The sequence below is a fragment of the Bos javanicus genome, chromosome 1 (genome assembly GCF_032452875.1).
Source record: "Bos javanicus breed banteng chromosome 1, ARS-OSU_banteng_1.0, whole genome shotgun sequence".
In the NCBI taxonomy this organism is placed as follows: Eukaryota; Metazoa; Chordata; class Mammalia; order Artiodactyla; family Bovidae; genus Bos; species Bos javanicus.
In genome coordinates this window covers 126800773-126818714 of record NC_083868.1, presented here as the reverse complement: position 1 = coordinate 126818714, position 17942 = coordinate 126800773, and the positions used below count along the sequence as shown (strand labels likewise).

Here is a 17942-nt window from a genome sequence, read left to right as displayed (position 1 = left end):
GGCACCCAGCAATAAGAAACAAAATGATCTCTCTTACCTGGTCTAAAGAAGCATGCCTCTCACTGCAGTACCAACAACACTCTACAGTCTTTGTTACCATTCACTGGAAACTTGAGACTGTGTCAGACATGAGCAATCGAGCTCAGAGACGCTCAATTTAACATACTTCTCAGTAAAACTAAAAAGATGCTCAAGAAAATTGTTTTGTTACTGGCTTTTAAAAGAGGATTACTGTCTAATGCCACAAAAACACTTAAAAAGAAACAAAGTCATATTAAAGACTTTCAGAAATAGCCTTAAAATAAAAGTGGTGAAACAACAAAATACCTAACTCGATCCTAACACTTTTCTAAAAATCACTTGAATTTTAACTGGCCAAAAAATAAGATGGAACTTACTCATGAACTCTGCATATTTTGAATTACACATATCAGGGTATTTGCTGGCTCCGAAGCAGTCACAAAGGAGGAGATTTTAGTGCATCTTGAAGGCAGAGCAAAAGCACCATGAGTTGCAGGGGGTAAAAAAAGGAGAAACTCTTGAAAAACTGGTCAGCCTTTTCAACCTGTAATAACTGTCCAGCTCCTCTGGGAGGAAAAAAAAAAGTCCTGGTTCTGCCCCCTGAGATAGGAGGCTATGCTTCAATGCCAAAATGAATGACAGGCCCATTTCTGATATCAACAAAGAGCAGCTTAGTGGTGCTTTCACTTTCCCACACAGTTAGAAGTTCTCATTTTTTCAGGTTAGTACCTTTATATCTAGGGTTAAGTACCTTTCACTACTTTCCCAAGAGAGAACCCAATTATGTTGTCCTAGTTTTTTAAATGATTAATTAAAAATACATACTTAATTGCCTTACTGTTTTTTCCTAGGCAGGAAGCTGAACAAAAGATGACCTCTTAAATTCCTTTCCAAATCTAACCTTTGCCATATCAGATTACCATACGACTAATTATTAATATTAATAAGGTGCTCCTGCATCGGGCCATGAGGACACCAAGAGAAACAAAGAGTAGGTAACAAATATAAAAAGGTAAAGGAGATGATAAACTTTTCAACTAGCTAGGTGCAAAATCATTTATTAAAGTACATGTCCCTGATTATACAAATTCAAAACAATAAACACTTCTGATCAACAGACATATGAGCCAAGCACTATTTTGGGCTCTGAGATACAGCAGGGAACACAACAGACAAAAGTCAAATGTAATAAACCCCTGTCTCCAGTGCGTTTGCTTATATCTCAGATCCCTGAAAATGTAACTCCTGGATGACTAAGGTACCCTTCTTCCTTTGATTAGTTATCACCTAATGTGAAATATTCTCCCTTGAAAGTACAGCTTACTCCAGAGGGCAAGGATCTTCTGCTTGCTTCATTGGTATATCCTCAGTGGCTAAGACAGAGACTGTTAAGACACTCAAATAAACATATACTGAATAAAAAACTCCAACAGAGCTTTTTCTTAGCCAAATTTTTCTTTATAAATGGATTATGTATGTACCACATCTTACACACAGAGATATGTCAAAAAGATTCAGCAGAATGTAAATTAAATTGAACTGCAAATACTTATTAGCTTAAAACTGAAAAATACAACCTCAATGGGCCTGTAGCTTTTCAGATTCTAAAATCTGTTTTCAGTAACAAATATGAGGTCACTGTAATATTTGAGTAAAGGGATCAGTTAAAATTCTATACATTAAGGTTTTATAGACCATCATTTTTCAGGGGCATTTTGAATTAAAAAAAAAACAAAACAAAACAAGAAACTTGAAAATTACATGGCACCCAATCAGTTTCGTGTATTAAAATCTAGTATGGATACCTCTGTTTATACACCCACATTTGAAAACAATCTTCCTATCCCTGCTTCTCACTGTTCTTGATTGCCTTACCAGAAACAACACAATACCTCTGACCTACGAGGTCAGCCCGAAGTGATAGCCCATGTCATCCAAGGCCAGGATATTCTGGGGCTAGAAAAGGTCATACCTACTCTGTTACAGTCTTAAAGCAAAACGAAATTAAACTTCCTAGTACTCAGGTACATGGATCCTACTTCTAGGATCCCTAGGACTAGACAGTGATTTACATGTTCAAATATTCTGTCCGGAATAGTTAGTACAATAAATTAACAGTAACCTGAGGTCAGGAAGATGCTGTGGTGTCTGAGGTCAAGCAATCAATACAATAACATGGAGCCAGGGCTTCCCTGGTGGTCCTGGGGTTAAGAATCCACCTTGCAATGCAAGGGACACCGTTCCATTCCCTTGCCAGGAAGATCCCACACGCAACTAAGAGCAGCTAAGCCTGAGCAGCACAACGACTGAAGCCCGCGTGCACCTACAGCCCAGGCTCCGTGACGAGAGAGGCCACCGCAATAAAAAGGCCACATGCAGCGAAGAGTAGATCCACTCCCCGCAAGTAGAGAAAGCCCTTGCAAAGCAACGAAGACCCAGCACAGCCAAAAAATAAATCAATAAATCTTGAAAAAAAAAAAAAAAAAAGACGGAGGCCAAGTCGGATTCCATTGGTCCTGCAGGCGCAACGCTGCTTCTCCCTGCCATTCACCTTTCCTTTGTATCCAGCAACGAGCTAAGCAGCAACTGACCTACCCCCTACTGTCTGCTCCTGAGCTCTGATCTTAAGCCCGCCTCTATTCTTCCACGTGTCTTCTCCTTATCTGCCCTCCTTGCCACTGCCTTCTTTCAACTCCCAAACTTCCTTCACTCACACTATCCTTTAATCTCCTCCCAAGCCCTTCTAAGAAGGCAGCTTGAGCACTACCTTCTGTACACCTTCATGGGCCTGTGACACGCTGTGGGGAAACTCAGGAGTCTTCCCATTTGCAGAATAAAATGCATCCATTGTAGGTTCTCCCCAACAGTTTCTCCTTAATCTTAGATGGAAAATCAATTTAAGGCAATTCCCTGTCAGGCCAGTGATTAGGGCTTGTCTTGGTCAAGGAACTAAGATCCTATGAGCCACATAGCATGGGAGAAAGGAACCAGGGAGGAAGAAAGGAAGGAGGGAGGGTGAGAGAAAAGAGGGAGGAAAGGAAAAAAGTGAGAGACGAGGGAAAGAGAGAAGAAAATACACTTACGCATCATTTATTTATAATACTGATTGGACAGATTGATTATCTAGCAAACATTAAAGGACTCAAGGCATTCTCTTCCCCAGGGTTATAAGCTGATTCACTTGGACTAAGCTCTGCTCTGTTTATTGGCAACCTGACCAAAGATTAACCATATTTTACAGGTACACGTATGATTCTACAGGCAGAAAGGACACTATGATAGCACAATGGCAGTTTTTACTTGCCCCGTGCCTGCTTATTACAACTCTCTACCAGATCCATATCATGAGGGATATACTTATTCGCGTTTTCAAGTAAAATGTCTAATCTCTCTGATGAGGGCTATGCCTAAAGCAAAGGGTTCCTGCTATGACTTGCAAGGATAAGTGCTGGTTCCTTAAGAACATCACATAGTGACTTGACTTTTGCACCTCTTCTCTCTCTTTCTACCCTTTAAATGTAAACATTTTCCAAGCCTCTGCCTTTGATGCTCCTTTATCCAAGGTTTCCATTCCCTCTTTAGAGGACATAACCCATTTCTATGGCTTTATTACCTTTACGTACGTGACTACAAACATGCACACGTCTAATCTTAGTCTCTGCTCTCAACTCTTATTTGCAGTTGCCTATTGGACATTTCTGTCTACATGTCCTGCGAAGTCAATGCAACTTCTGAACTCCGCCTCTACCGTCCCAAAGCAGCTCACCTACCTACGTTCCCCATCCTTGTTACAGGCACATGGTAGAAAGTGGTTTTCCATTCTCGCCTCTTCCTTACCATCCAAAGGCCCACACTGTTTCCACACTTTTCTTTTTTATAAAACACATATCACTTCCCTGATTTAAAAACAAAATAAATAAAAACTATATCTTTTGATGACTTCCTGATGGCTAGAGCTACATTGTCAACATTGGTAGCCTTAGCCTCATGTGTGCATGTGAGCTAAGTCGCTTTAGCTGTGTCCAATGATACTGGAGTAGGTTACCATGCCCTCTTCCAGGGGATCTTCTCGACCCAGGGACAAACCCAGATCTCCTGCACTGCAGGCAGATTCTTCACCACTGAGCCACCAGGGAGGCCCCAGCCTTAGCTTTGGATGGCTATTTAAATTTAAACTGACTACAGCTAAATAAAATTAAAAATTCAATTTCCCAGTTGCACTAGACATATGTTAAGTCCTCAACATGTGGATAACAGCTTGCAGACACAGAACATTTCTATCATCACAGAAAGTTCTATTAAATATCTCTGGTCTAGCAATACAATAATAGCAAACGACTTAAGACTGCTGTCTAAATTTTCCTCAATCTAGCCGCAATCTATGACCTTTTCTAAACTTCTACCAAAATCCTTATGCATGCTTTAGTCACAACTGAATTTAATGAAGCCCAAAGAATCAAGGTGAAGGCTTTCCAGGATGAGGGAGGCATTTGCCAGTACCTTGGAGAAGGATCTATGGAAGGGGAAGAAACCCAAGGAGTTAGATAGAACAGACGGGGTGGTGTGGGGTGGGGGGCGGCGCAGAAAGAGAGTGTGCTCAGCCATGTCTGACTCTTTGCGACCCCATGAACTATAGCCTGCCAGGATCCTCTGTCCATGGGATTCTCCAAGCAAGAATATTGGAGTGGGTTGCCATGTCCATCTCCAGGGGGTCCTTCCTGACCCAGGGATTGAACCTGAGTCTCTCGTGTCTCCTGCATTGGCAGGCTTCAATACTTCACTGCTGCACCCCCTGGAAAGCCCACAAGTCAGGAAGGACCGAAACTTCAGACCTAAGATTTTAGCCCAAGAGAAAGAATGTGCTGCAGGGGAGAAAACATGAGCATCGGAGTCAGAATATTTCATCGAAATTCAGGTGTTGGTTGAATTACAAGATAAACTCCTCTCAAGCTAGTCTGACCTGAAAAGAAACCCACTGCCTCAACTTGCTCACTGAATGCAAGAAAGAGTAACAGAACCAAACTAGGAGGGTCAAGGAAGCAGAGGGTCTCAGGAACTCTAAGGGTGCCAAGACTGTGTCTGACTGACTCCCTTCTTTTCCCTCTGATTTTCTCTCACGTCAGCAGGATTCTCTTTCACTATAGATCAGCATTCTCCAGCTGGTGGGAAACATGGCTACTGACGTATCACTAGTTCATATCTTACAGATCCATTCACCTTCTCTCAGCCTGAGCCTTAACATACCAGGAAGTCACTCAGTGGCTGAACTGGGGTCAGGTGCTTGTCTTAGCAAAATGTTGTCAAAGCAATGATGTGCTGGGATAATCAACTGTGGCCAGAAGGACATTATCTTGTAAAGTGTAGTAGTTGGGGAGATGAGGAAGAGATCGGCATCTCACAGATGACACTAAAATCTCTAGATGAGTATGCCCCATTTCACCACTTGAATTTTGGTCAGGTGCATACATTATCAGGGCTTCCCCAGAGGCTCAGGGGTAAAGAATCTGCCTGCAGTGCAGGAAATACAGGAGATATAGGTTCCATCCCTGGGTCAGGAAAATCCCCTGGAAAAGGGAATGGCTACCCACTCCAGTATTCCTGCCTGCGAAATCCCATGGACAGAGAAGCCTGGAAGCCTACAGTCCATGGGGTGGCAAAGAGTTGGACATGACTGAAGTGACTGAGCACACACACATGCACACATTATCTGTTCAACTTTTTTTTTGAAGAAAAAAGTCAACATCATTTTAAGTATTAGCTTAGGGCCAAGAATTTCTGGGTTTAAAAAATAAAAAAAGTCAGCATGACAGTAAAAAATTTTTACTCTAAATTAGAGTCTCTTTTAATTAAATTTCAATTAAAAAATAAACTAAATCTGAGACATTTAAATATAAGAGAATACAGAATAGAATGATAGAATATAGACTAGAATGACTTGCCACTAATCTAGTAAAAGGTAAAGTCAAGATTTAGCTCTAGATTTTCTGACTCCAATGACCGTATTCATAAATCTTCAAAGGTTGGGCAGTGCCTGGTGGAAGGTGAGGTTGGGGGCGGGGAGGGTATAAGGCCACACTGTTCACTTCACAATAGATTCTTTTCTAAGCAGCAGAAACTTTAGGTTTCAAACTTCCTTCCCCTTCCAGAAAGTTTAATTTTCTCTCTTCACCGAGTTCATCTTAACGTTTAAGATGAAGAGATCTGTCCTTTCTAACTGCTGCCGAACTAAAAACATCCTCCTCTTCATTTGACTTAATTGTTTTTAAGTGTAGTATCTATGGCTACTATCTCACCTTTTTACAAACTATTAATTATATTTCAATTCTTAAAAAATGCACCAAGTCCTTCCTACATAACAATTACTGAGCTAGGCACTAAGGATATAAAAATGAAAGACACAGTCCTTATCCTCAAAGAAACAAACCAATGTGACTTCCCTCCAGCTGCCCAAAAGAAACTAGAGTAGACAAGGAGCTCTACCTTGATAAATTAATGTATGCTTATGGTCCATAACCTTGCTAATTTGACTTTGCTGATCTCACAAATCTCACCTCGTTAATACCATTAAAACTATGCTCTCTTGGGTTTTTAAAGACTATTTCTTCTCTGTTTCACTTCGACCAGAGGCTGGTTTCTTTATTTTTTCTCATTACTTGTATTCTACATGGCTCAACCATGCCTTTGTTCTTACTATATCTTTGCTTTAGAAAGTGACTGGCCACATAATTTATTGCCCAAACTGGGTTAACCACTGAGCGTTAAAGGGGCAACACTATAAATAATTATATTGGGATATAACTTAAGCAGTTTGGAAAAACTGGATCATATGGATTCCTGCTTAAACACCTTCAATGGCTCCCTTCTCCAGATTTTGATGCAAAGCACACAAAAGTCTATTTAGAACTAATTACCTCTTGTAAGTTAAATGTACACCTTTTTTATGGCCATCTCTCAAATCTACTTCAAAACCTACCTTCACTCAGTCCTCAGAGTACACTGAGACGTTAGTACATCTAGTGTAAAGTTTCATTTGACTTCTTCCTCATCCAATAGAAACTTCATTGCTTGCCCCCAGTCAACAGGACCCAGAAACTATTAAGAAGCCCCATTATCCAGATGAGAAAAGAGAGGTTTACCACATCCTCTGGGGAAGGAAATGGCTACTCACTTCAGTATTCCTGCCTAGAGAATTCAATGGAGAGGAGCCTGGCGGGCTACAGTCCATGGGGTTGCAGAGAGTCAGACATGACTGAGAGACTGTCACTCACACCACATCAAAAACTTGTATAAATGCTACAAAGTGGTAGTACTATGATTCTAAGCCAGTTCTTAACTTCTCAAAGTCCACACATTTAATGACTATGGATATTAATTACAGATATAAATTCAATGAGTAGATGTAATCAAAAGGCTTACTAAAATCTAGATATCGTTCTTTATGTCATATATTAAGGCCGCATAAACTATTCTAAATGAGAAAAAAAGTAAAATCATTTCAGTCCCCTGCCTATAAATCTTTCATGGTTTCCTCATCAAACAGATTACATTAGGTCCTTAATGATGGGATCCCAAATTGCTTTTCAAGGTCCATTTCCCAGAACTCCAGGGGCATAAATTAGTTACCATTCCCTGAACAGACCATGACCTTACTGTTAAACTCTCAATATTCTTCACCTGGTAAACCGGTACTCCTCCCCACAAACCATAAAATGCTGCCTCTTCCGTTAAGATATTCCCAATGCCCTGAAGGAGATCTGGTCCTATTTTAAGTTTCCACAACGCTGTGGACAGACATTTATTGTAACATCTGTCACATTCCTTTGTAACTTACATGTCTACCACTTCTGATAGCGTGTGAATTCTTCTACGACAGGTTTTTGGCTCTCCAGCCCTCGTGTTCCATCTCTGCACCCTTTCTGTCCAGAAAAACTATACTGCACACAGTGTGTACTCAAATAATATCTAGTAAATAAATGAGTGGACAAGTGTCCTTTACTGATCAAACACCTTCAGTAGCTTCCCCTCTGTTAAAAGAATGCCACTGACAGCAGAAGAAATTTCACCTGCTTTGGCCTGAATTCCAGAGTCTTGATTAGATTTCAGGTGAATTTTTATGACTGATAACTTTCCAATACTAATTACCACCAACTGACTGTCTTCTGCACTGGTAAACTACAATTTTCTGTAATGGCTTCCCAAACATGCCAGAGATACTCCTGAAGTCCTGTCCTAAAAACTCATGTAGCAAAGAGGATTCTAGGGAGAGGGCAGAATAGAAAGCAGCAGGAATCTCTGCTCACCTAAGCGAGCTCAGGGGCACAATCTGTCTTGGGCAACTATTCTGAAACTCTGGACTAATGAAGGCTTGTAACTTCCAGGGGAAAGCTTGCATGGTAAACTGCAGCTAATTCTGGTCCACTGAGACGGTGCTGCACGCGAAGCTGCCCCTCCCCCATCCCAGCCATGTGGCAGGCAGCTGTGCACGTGTTCCTGGAGCAGCCTGCACACAGCATGTGGGAACCAGGGTGGGCAAAAAGGACCTGGTTTCCAACTACCAGGCATCTGTGTCCTAACTGCGGACTGCTGCTTCTAGCTCACAGAGGTGCAGACAAAGAAGTGGGCGCATCCCTGGTGTGCCTCCCTCAATTGTTCGGATTCCTCCCCCTCTGGCTGAAGTGACTTCCAGGGGATTCAAAGGACTGGTGTCCTTCCATCCCTCCCTCCTTCCTTCATTTTTTCTCTTTTTACCCTTCCCAGAGCTGGACATTAAAAAACAAGTGCTTCTATGGGGAAAATTAGAAAGTGACCACACACAACCCAGGTAAAGGCTCAGAAAAGATCTGAGAAGACCTTAAGTCTACACCTCAGGCTAATGAACAAAACCAGTAATGAACAACAGCAAACCCCGGGGAAGAGTGAAATTCTGATTTCCAGAGTTACTACATTATCAGATCTAAACACCCAGTTTTCAATGAACAATCACAAGACATACAAAGAACAGGAAATTATGGCCACTTCAAGGGAAAAAAAAATCAGCAGAAACTGTCCCTGAAAAAGTCCTAATGGTAGACAGATTAGACAGACTTTAAAACAACTGTCTGAAAGATGCTCAAAGAACTAAAGGAAGATGTAGAGAAAGTCAGGAAAATGATACATGAATAAAATGGAAGTATCAATAGGGAGAGAAAAACCTAAAACGCCATTGAAAAAAACGCTGGTGCTGAAAAATAAAACAATTAAATGAGGAAAGAATCAGCAAACATGAAGACAAGACAATGGAAATTATCAAGCTTGTGGAACTGAAAGAAAAAAACAAAACATGAAGAAAGATGAACGAGCCTAATGAACCTGTGGGAAACCATGAAGCAGACCAGCACGTTCATTGTCAAATTTCCAGAAGGAGAAGACAGAAAAGGAAAAGTGAGTATTTGAAGAAAGAATGGCTGAAATTTCCCCAAATTTAATAAAAGACACGAATACGAACATCCAAGAAGCTCAACAAACCCCAAATAAAATGAACTCAAAGAGATGCATTATAATTAAACTTCATCTTTCAACAAAGAGAGGATCTTGAAAGCATCAAGTGAAAAGTGGATTGTCACAGACAAATTATACATCTCAAAAGGGGTTAATATCCAGAATACATAAAGAAATCTAAAACTCAACAATAACAAGAGAAACATTCGGATTAAAAAATGGGCAAAGGTCTTTAAAAGATGTTTCTACAAATAGCCACATGAAAATATGGTGCACATAGCTAATCATCAGTCAGTTAGTTCAGTAACTCAGTCGTGTCTGACTCTTTGTGACCACATGAATCGCAGCACACCAGGCCTCCCTGTCCATCACCAACTCCCGGAGTTCACTCAGACTCACGTCCATCGAGTCAGTGATGCCATCTAGCCATCTCATCCTCTGTCGTCCCCTTCTCCTCTTGCCCTCAATCCCTCCCAGCATCAGAGTCTTTTCCAATGAGTCAACTCTTCACATGAGGTGGCCAAAGTATTGGAGTTTCAGCTTTAGCATCATTCCTTCCAAAGAAATCCCAGGGCTGATCTCCTTCAGAATGGACTGGTTGGATCTCCTTGCAGTCCAAGGGACTCTCAAGAGTCTTCTCCAACACCACAGTTCAAAAGCATCAATTCTTCGGCGCTCAGCCTTCTTCACAGTCCAACTCTCACATCCATACATGACCACAGGAAACACCATAGCCTTGACTAGATGAACCTTTGTTGGCAAAGTAATGTCTCTGCTTTTGAATATGCTATCTAGGTTGGTCATAACTTTCCTTCCAAGGAGTAAGCGTCTTTTAATTTCATGGCTGCAGTCACCATCTGCAGTGATTTTGGAGCCCAAAAAAATAAAGTCCACTGTTTCCCTATCTATTTCCCATGAAGTGATGGGACCAGATGCCATGATCTTCGTTTTCTGAATGTTGAGTTTTAAGCCAACTTTTTCACTCTCCTCTTTGACCTTCATCAAGAGGCTTTTTAGTTCCTCTTCACTTTCTGCCATAAAGGTGGTGTAATCTGCATATCTGAGGTTATTGATATTTCTCCCGGCAATCTTGATTCCAGCTCAAGCTTCTTCCAGTCCAGCATTTCTCATGATGTACTCTGCATAGAAGTTAAATAAGCAGGGTGACAGTATACAGCCTTGACGAACTCCTTTTCCGATTTGGAACCAGTCTGTTGTTCCATGTCCAGTTCTAACTCTTGCTTCCTGACCTGCATACAAATTTCTCAAGAGGCAGGTCAGGTGGTCTGGTATTCCCATCTCTTTCAGAATTTTCCACAGTTTATTGTGATCCACACAGTCAAAGGCTTTGGCATAGTCAATAAAGCAGAAACAGATGTTTTTCTGGAACTCTCTTGCTTTTTCGATGATCCAGCGGATGTTGGCAATTTGATCTCTGGTTCCTCTGCCTTTTCTAAAACAGCTTGAACATCTGGACGTTCACGGTTCACATATTGCTGAAGCCTGGCTTGGAGAATTTTGAGCATTACTTTACTAGCGTGTGAGATGAGTGCAATTGTGCGGTAGTTTGAGCATTCTTTGGCATTGCCTTTCTTTGGGATCGGAATGAAAACTGACCTTTTCTAGTCCTGTGGCTACTGCTGAGTTTTCCAAATTTGCTGGCATGGTATGGTATGGACCTAACAGAAGCAGAAGATATTAATAAGAGGTGGCAAGAATACACAGAAGAACTGTACAAAAAGATCTTCACGACCCAGATAATCACGATGGTGTGATCACTCACCTAGAGCCAGATATCTTGGAATGTGAAGTCAAGTGGGCCTCAGAAAGCATCACTACGAACAAAGCTAGTGGAGGTGATAGAATTCCAGTTGAGTTATTTCAAATCCTGAAAGATGATGCTGTGAAAGTGCTGCACTCAATATGCCAGCAAATTTGGAAAACTCAGCAGTGGCCACAGGACTGCAAAAGGTCAGTTTTCATTCCAATCCCAAAGAAAGGCAATTGGAAATACAAATCAAAATTACAATGAGGTAAGATCTCACACTCATTAGGATGGGTCACTATCAAAACACCTCGGAAAACAAGTGTTGGTGAAGACATAAAGCAAAAGGAACGCTTGTGTACTATTGGTGGGAAAGTAAAATGGTGCAGCTGATATGGAAATCAGAATGTTGACTGTCCAAAATATGAAAAATAGAATTATCATGATTCTGCTGGGTCAATTCAATTGATAGACATTTAATTAATAGTAGGCTCTTAAAGAGATATATGTACTCTTATGCTCATGGCAGCATTACCGCCATAGTTAAAAAATGAAAGCATCCCATTTGCCTATTGACAGATGAATGATAAGCAAAATGTAATATATACATACAATGGAATAGTATTCAGCCTTAAAAAGGAAGAAAATTCTGCCATATGCTATAACATGGATCAACCATGAGGATACCAAGTGCAATAAGCCAGTCGCAAAAAGACAGATACTGTATGATTCAACTTATATAGGTACTTAAAAGTAACCAATACCATAGAAACAGGAAACAAATGCTGGCTACCAGGGACCTGAGAGTCCTTTGGACAGCAAGGAGATCCAACCAGTCCATCCTAAAGGAAATCAGTCCTGAATATTCACTGGAAGGACTGATGCTGAAGCTGAAGCCCCAATATTTTGGTCACCTGATGTGAAGAACTGACTCATTGGAAAAGACCCTGATGCTGGGAAAGACTGAAGGCAGGACGAGAAGGGGACAACAGAGGATGACATGGTTGGATGGCATCACCAACTCAATGGACATGAGTCTGAGTAAGCTCCGGGAGTTGGTGATGGACAGGGAATCCTGGCATGCTGCAGTCCATGGGGTCATGAAGAGTCGGACACAACTGAGCAAGTGAACTGAACTGAACTGAACCAGGGCCTAGGGAGAAGAAATTGGGAGGTATTATTTAAAAGGTATAGAGATTCAATTTTACATGATGAAAAAGAGTTATGGGGATGCATGGAATGATGGTTGCACATTATGAATATATTTGGTACCACTGAACTGCATACTTAAAAATGGTTAAGACAGTGGATATTATGTGACATGTATTTTACTACAATTTTTATAATTGGAAAAAAAAACACCTGTACAAGTGGGAACAAAGGATATATGGGAATTTTCTGTGAACCTAAAACTTTGCTAAATATATATATATATATATATATATATAAAATACATTTGAATCAGTTCTAATGAGGTGGATGAAACTGGAGCCTATTATACAGAGTGAAGTAAGCCAGAAAGAAAAACACCAATACAGTATACTAATGCATATATATGGAATTTAGAAAGATGGTAACAATAACCCTGTATGCGAGACAGCAAAAGAGACACAGATGTATAGAACAGTCTTATGGACTCTGTGGGAGAGGCGGGGGGGGGGGGGGGGATGATTTGGGAGAATGGCACTGAAACATGTATAACATCATATGTGAAACGAATCGCCAGTCTGGGTTTGATTCATGAGACAGGATACTCGGGGCTGGTGCACTGGAATGACCCAGAGGGATGATACAGGGAGGGAAGTGGGAGGTGGGGTTCAGGATGGGGAACACGTATACACCCGTGGCGGATTCATGTCAATGTATGGCAAAACCAATACAATATTGTAAAGTAAAAAAAAAAAAGTATACAAGACTCTTGTCCAAAATGTCTTTCCCTCTTCTTTAACCTCTTCAAAGTCTATCCACTCCTGAGCAGCCAGCATTACTTCCACCTCTACTCTAAGAGCTTTTCTCACCTCTAACTTGACTTCTCTCCTCTAAATTGCTACATGCATGCTGTGCATGCTAAGTCGCTTCAGTCACGTTCAACTCTTTGTGACCCTGTGGACTGTAGCCTGCCAGGATCTTCTGTCCAAAAGATTCTCCAGGCAAGAATACCGGAGTGGATTGCCATGCCCTCCTCCAGGGGATCTTCTTGACCCAGGGATCGAACAGGCATCTCTTACATGTTCTGTGTTGTCAGGCGGGTCCTTTACCACTAGAGCCACCTGGGAAGCCCAAATCCCTACATAAAATACATTAAACTATCAAGACGAATATAGATAAGATGAATTAAACATGTGTTATAAGAATAACATCCATATAATCTAAGTTAAACTCAATTAAAGTACATGACAAATTCTTAAAGAGCTGTTTACAGCTGTAAAAATGAAGTTTCTTCATTCAACCTACACATGTTTACTGTTTAAAATGTGCCAGCCATAAGAAGAGGAGCTAAAAATATACTGGTGAAGGGAAAAACAATCCCCAGCCTCAGGAAGTCACAGTCCAACGGAGGAACAAGCAAACACATAGGAAAATATCAACTGTACTCACTTTTATGAAAGAAGCTAGTGGGCATTAGAGAGCTAGGAAGGGGCATGACAGGCATGCTCTTTCAGATAAAACAGGTGGTCAGGAAGACTTCTCTGAGGCAAGAGCTATTTAGCTGCCACCTGGAAGATGGGGAGGTGTCGACCACAGTAAAAGCAGGCAGAAGAGAATTTTATGTAGAAGAATAGAATTGTGAAAAGGTTCATATAATACCCATAACTATAAGTAAAGCCAGTAAACTGGGCTTCCCAGGTAGCTCAGTGGTAAAGAATCCACCTGCCAGTGCAGGAGACAAGAGTTCGATCCCTGGTCCGGGAAGATCCCACGTGCGGCAGAGCAACTAAGCCTGAGCACCACCACTACTGAGTCTGGGCTCTAGAACCCAGGAACTGTGACTACTGAGCCCACACGCTGCAACTTCTGAAGCCGTGTGCCCTGGAGCCCGTGTCCCGCCAACAAGAGAAGCCACCGCCACAAGAAATCCACAGACATCAACTAGAGAGTAGCCCACACTCACTACAACTAAAGACAAGGAAGGAAGGCAGGAAGGAAGACCCAGCACAGCTGAAAATAAACAAATAATTTTCTTAAAAAAATCAGCTTTTTAAAAAAAGTAAGCCAATAAACTGAAACTGAGGAAGACAAGTAAAATACAAATAAGGGAGTGTTTGGGGGGAAGTTTACTAACTTTGGTTATTTACACAAAACAGTAGAAGGAACCCACTTCTTATTTTCTTACTTGGGGCTAAAGCAAAGAATATGGAGAAAAAAATAGAGCCATGTGGAATCCAAAAATCAAAACAGAGAAACACAATGAAATGAACACACACTCATAGATGTAGAGAACAAATAGGTGGTTGCCACAAAGGAGAGGGGATGAAATAGGTGAAAGAGATTAGGAGTTACAAAACCTCTGGTTATAACATAAATAAACCACAGGGATGTAACAGACAGCACAAGGTATGTGGTCACTAATATTGCAGTAACTTTGTATGGGGACAGGTGGTGACTAGACTTATCATGGTGATAATTTCTTAGTATATGTAAATGTCAGATCACTATGTAGCATGCTGCTGCTGCTGCTAAATCGCTTCAGTCGTGTCTGACTCTGTGCAATCCCACACATGAAAGCCAACCAGGCTCCCCTGTCTCTGGGATTCTCCAGGCAAGAGTACTGGAGTGGGGTGCCACCTGAAACTAAAATACTACTGTATTAACAACTATACTTCACTTAAAAAGCTCTTACTTTAGTCACTTACTATCCATAGGACTTAGGCATCTCATTGGACATTTTCAAGTCCCTGTTTCCTCATCTATAAAATAATACAACCATCATTAAATGTTCTTTACTCTCATGTATACTAAAAAAAAAATCAGGATCATGAATGCCATTCTGACCAGAAGACTGAAATGCAACAAGAAGGTTATCAGAGCTCGATAAATATTCTCTAAAGACAATCGTGAATGCATAATATTCCACTGAGTGGATGCGTCATACTTTGTTTCCTTATCAATGGATATTTACACAGTCTCTTCATTTTTGCCATAATTAACTCATGAAAGAATTACCTCTACACTCAAGTCTCTTACTCTTTTCTAGTGACAAAATGTCCGAAGGGTTTGCACTCGGTCAAGGAAACCCATTCAAGAGGTTTGATAGTTATTATTACCATGGAGTCGCAAAGAGTCAGACACAACTGAGCAACTGAACATCATTACCAGTTTGCTCCCCAGAGTGCCTGTGGTAATTCACACTCCTAGATAAAAAAATAAGAATAAACAGAATAAATAAGAATAAAACAGAATAAATAAATAAGAATAAAAAGTGGATATGAAATGAAGATACCAACTTTTCTTACCTTTGCCAACACAGGTCATAATTCTAGAAAGTCTTTGTTAATTTGATAGAGGAAGATTTTGTTTTTAAGCTTTTTACATGATGCTTTTTACATGGTTTTTCTAGTAGTCGTGTACGGATGTGAGAGTTGGACCATAAAGAAGGCTGAGTGCTGAAGAATTGATGCTTTTGAACTGTTGTGCTCGAGAAGGCTCAAGAGTCCCTTGGACAAAAAGGAGATCAAACCAGTTAATCCTAAAGGAAATCAACCCTAAATATTCTTGGAAGGACTGATGCTGAAGCTGAAGCTCCAATACTTTGGCTGCCTGATGCGAAGAGCTGACTCACAGGAAAGGACCCTGATGCTGGGGAAAACTGAGGACGGGAGAAGAAAGGGACGACAGAGGATGAGATGGTTGGATGGCATCACCAACTCAATGAACATGAGTTTGAGCAAACTCAGGGAGACAGTGAAGGACAGGGAAGCCTGATGTGCTGCAGTCCATGGAGTTACAAAGAGTTGGACATGACTGGGTGACTGAACAACAATGGTGTTTACTCTCCTCTTGTCTGTGGCTATTTCTCAGATCTGCCCTGTTTCTGAAGACCTTGACAGTTTTGAGAAGTACTGGTCAGGCATTTTGTATAAAGCCACACAGTCTGGATTTTGCTGGTTTTTTTTTTTCCTCTCATTGTTAGATTCGGGTTATGGGTTATTGGGAAGATCTCGTTACATCATATCAAGGGCATACGCTATCAAAATAATCTATGACTATTAATGCTAATTTTGAGGATCGCCTGGGCGAACTGCTGTTGTAGGTTTCCCCACTGTCAAGTTACTGCCCCACCTCCACCACATATTCACAGGAGTTACTGTCTGGAAGCACTGCAAGAAATGGAGCAGTTGGAGGGTTTACGCTCTACCTCCTCGAGCAGGAAGTAAACTCCATCATCTTTTGGAATTCTGTATAGGAGACTTGTCTCTTTTCTCCTACTTATTTATTCAGTCACTTACTTATATGAATACCTATTTGTTTATTGTTAATTTTTAACTTCAGGTTAAAATCCAACATTGCGTTATTTATTTTGATGCTCCAATTGCTCCAGTTTTGGCCACTGGCATCTTTTTCAGGTTGGCTCCTGTGTTGGTTTGGCATGCTCCAATTTTTTTCTTTTTTTTAAAATATTTCCTTACTTTCTGGTCCCATGAGACACTCCAGGTTCATTTTGTATATTTCCTGCCCAAACACAGACTAGCTATTTTTCCATGGAGCCCCTGAATGTTTTTACTGGAGAACAGTATTAGAAACCAAGATCTAGGTGGTGAGAGACATTACTAGCTTTTTAAAACTCTAGCAATATTTGATGGAAATTGCAATACATAATTTTTATTTGCTTTGGAAGAACTGTCAACTTTAAAATACTTATTTTTTCAAGACTTGTCTTATACTAAGTTGTTTCTTAGTACACAATAAAACAATTGCTTTTCCTTTATATCACAGAAATGATAATACTTTAAATATCACTGGTATTTTCTCCACCTGCTAATGCAAAATTTCCAGACACTTCAAAGTCTCCAACAGCTCACAGAATTTCTGTGAGCCTTGACAGGAAATACCTTCAGCCTTGGCTGTACATTATAATCAACTGGGAAACCTAAAAATCTCATGTCCAAAACACATTTCAACCCAACTCCATCAAAACCTCTGAGGGTTGGAAGTATTATTCTAAAGGTCTCAGGTGACTGCAGTTTGTATTTAGCTAGAGAAACACCAATGCAGTCTTTCGCATGGCCTCACTGAGAGTTCACTGCCACTGAGAGTATTGCTGAGTAATGCCGCCTGCACCAGGCACAGATCACCTCCCTACTCCTCTGCAGAAATACGGTTTGTCCATAAAATGCCAGAGCTTCAGGTTTGGCCTTTTTCGAAACAAGGAAGAATATTCTGCTCCCTTGCTAGATTACCTCATAAGAAATATACATAAGCAGCACTGCTTGTGACTTAACAAGATGATTTGTTAAATTTTATTTTTAAAGATAATTTTTGTTGTTTTCATAAAAACTTATACCCACCCTATTCTCATAGGATTCACACATGACTTCAGAGGTCTGGCCATAAGATAAAACTCAGTAATTCCCATCATGCAATATTCAGAATCATTTCCCCTTTCCAAAGACCAAGATTTTTCTTAAAGGTTCAACCTCTTTTTTCCTCTGAGGCACACTGAACATAATCATGGCAACAT

At 40.7% G+C, this 17942-nt stretch overlaps 1 protein-coding gene across 9 annotated transcripts in view; it reads right to left on the bottom strand.

Moving 5' to 3' along the window:
- Nucleotides 1-17942, bottom strand: part of TFDP2 (transcription factor Dp-2) — a 207074-nt gene that overhangs the window by 76716 nt on the left and 112416 nt on the right. The window contains exon 1 of one of the 9 annotated variants that reach the window (XM_061419771.1): nt 38-140. The exons of the other annotated variants lie outside the window; for them this stretch is intronic. The gene's annotated coding sequence lies outside the window, so the exon portion shown is untranslated. Of the gene's footprint in view, nt 1-37; nt 141-17942 lie in introns of those variants that run through there. 9 annotated transcript variants of the gene reach the window in all.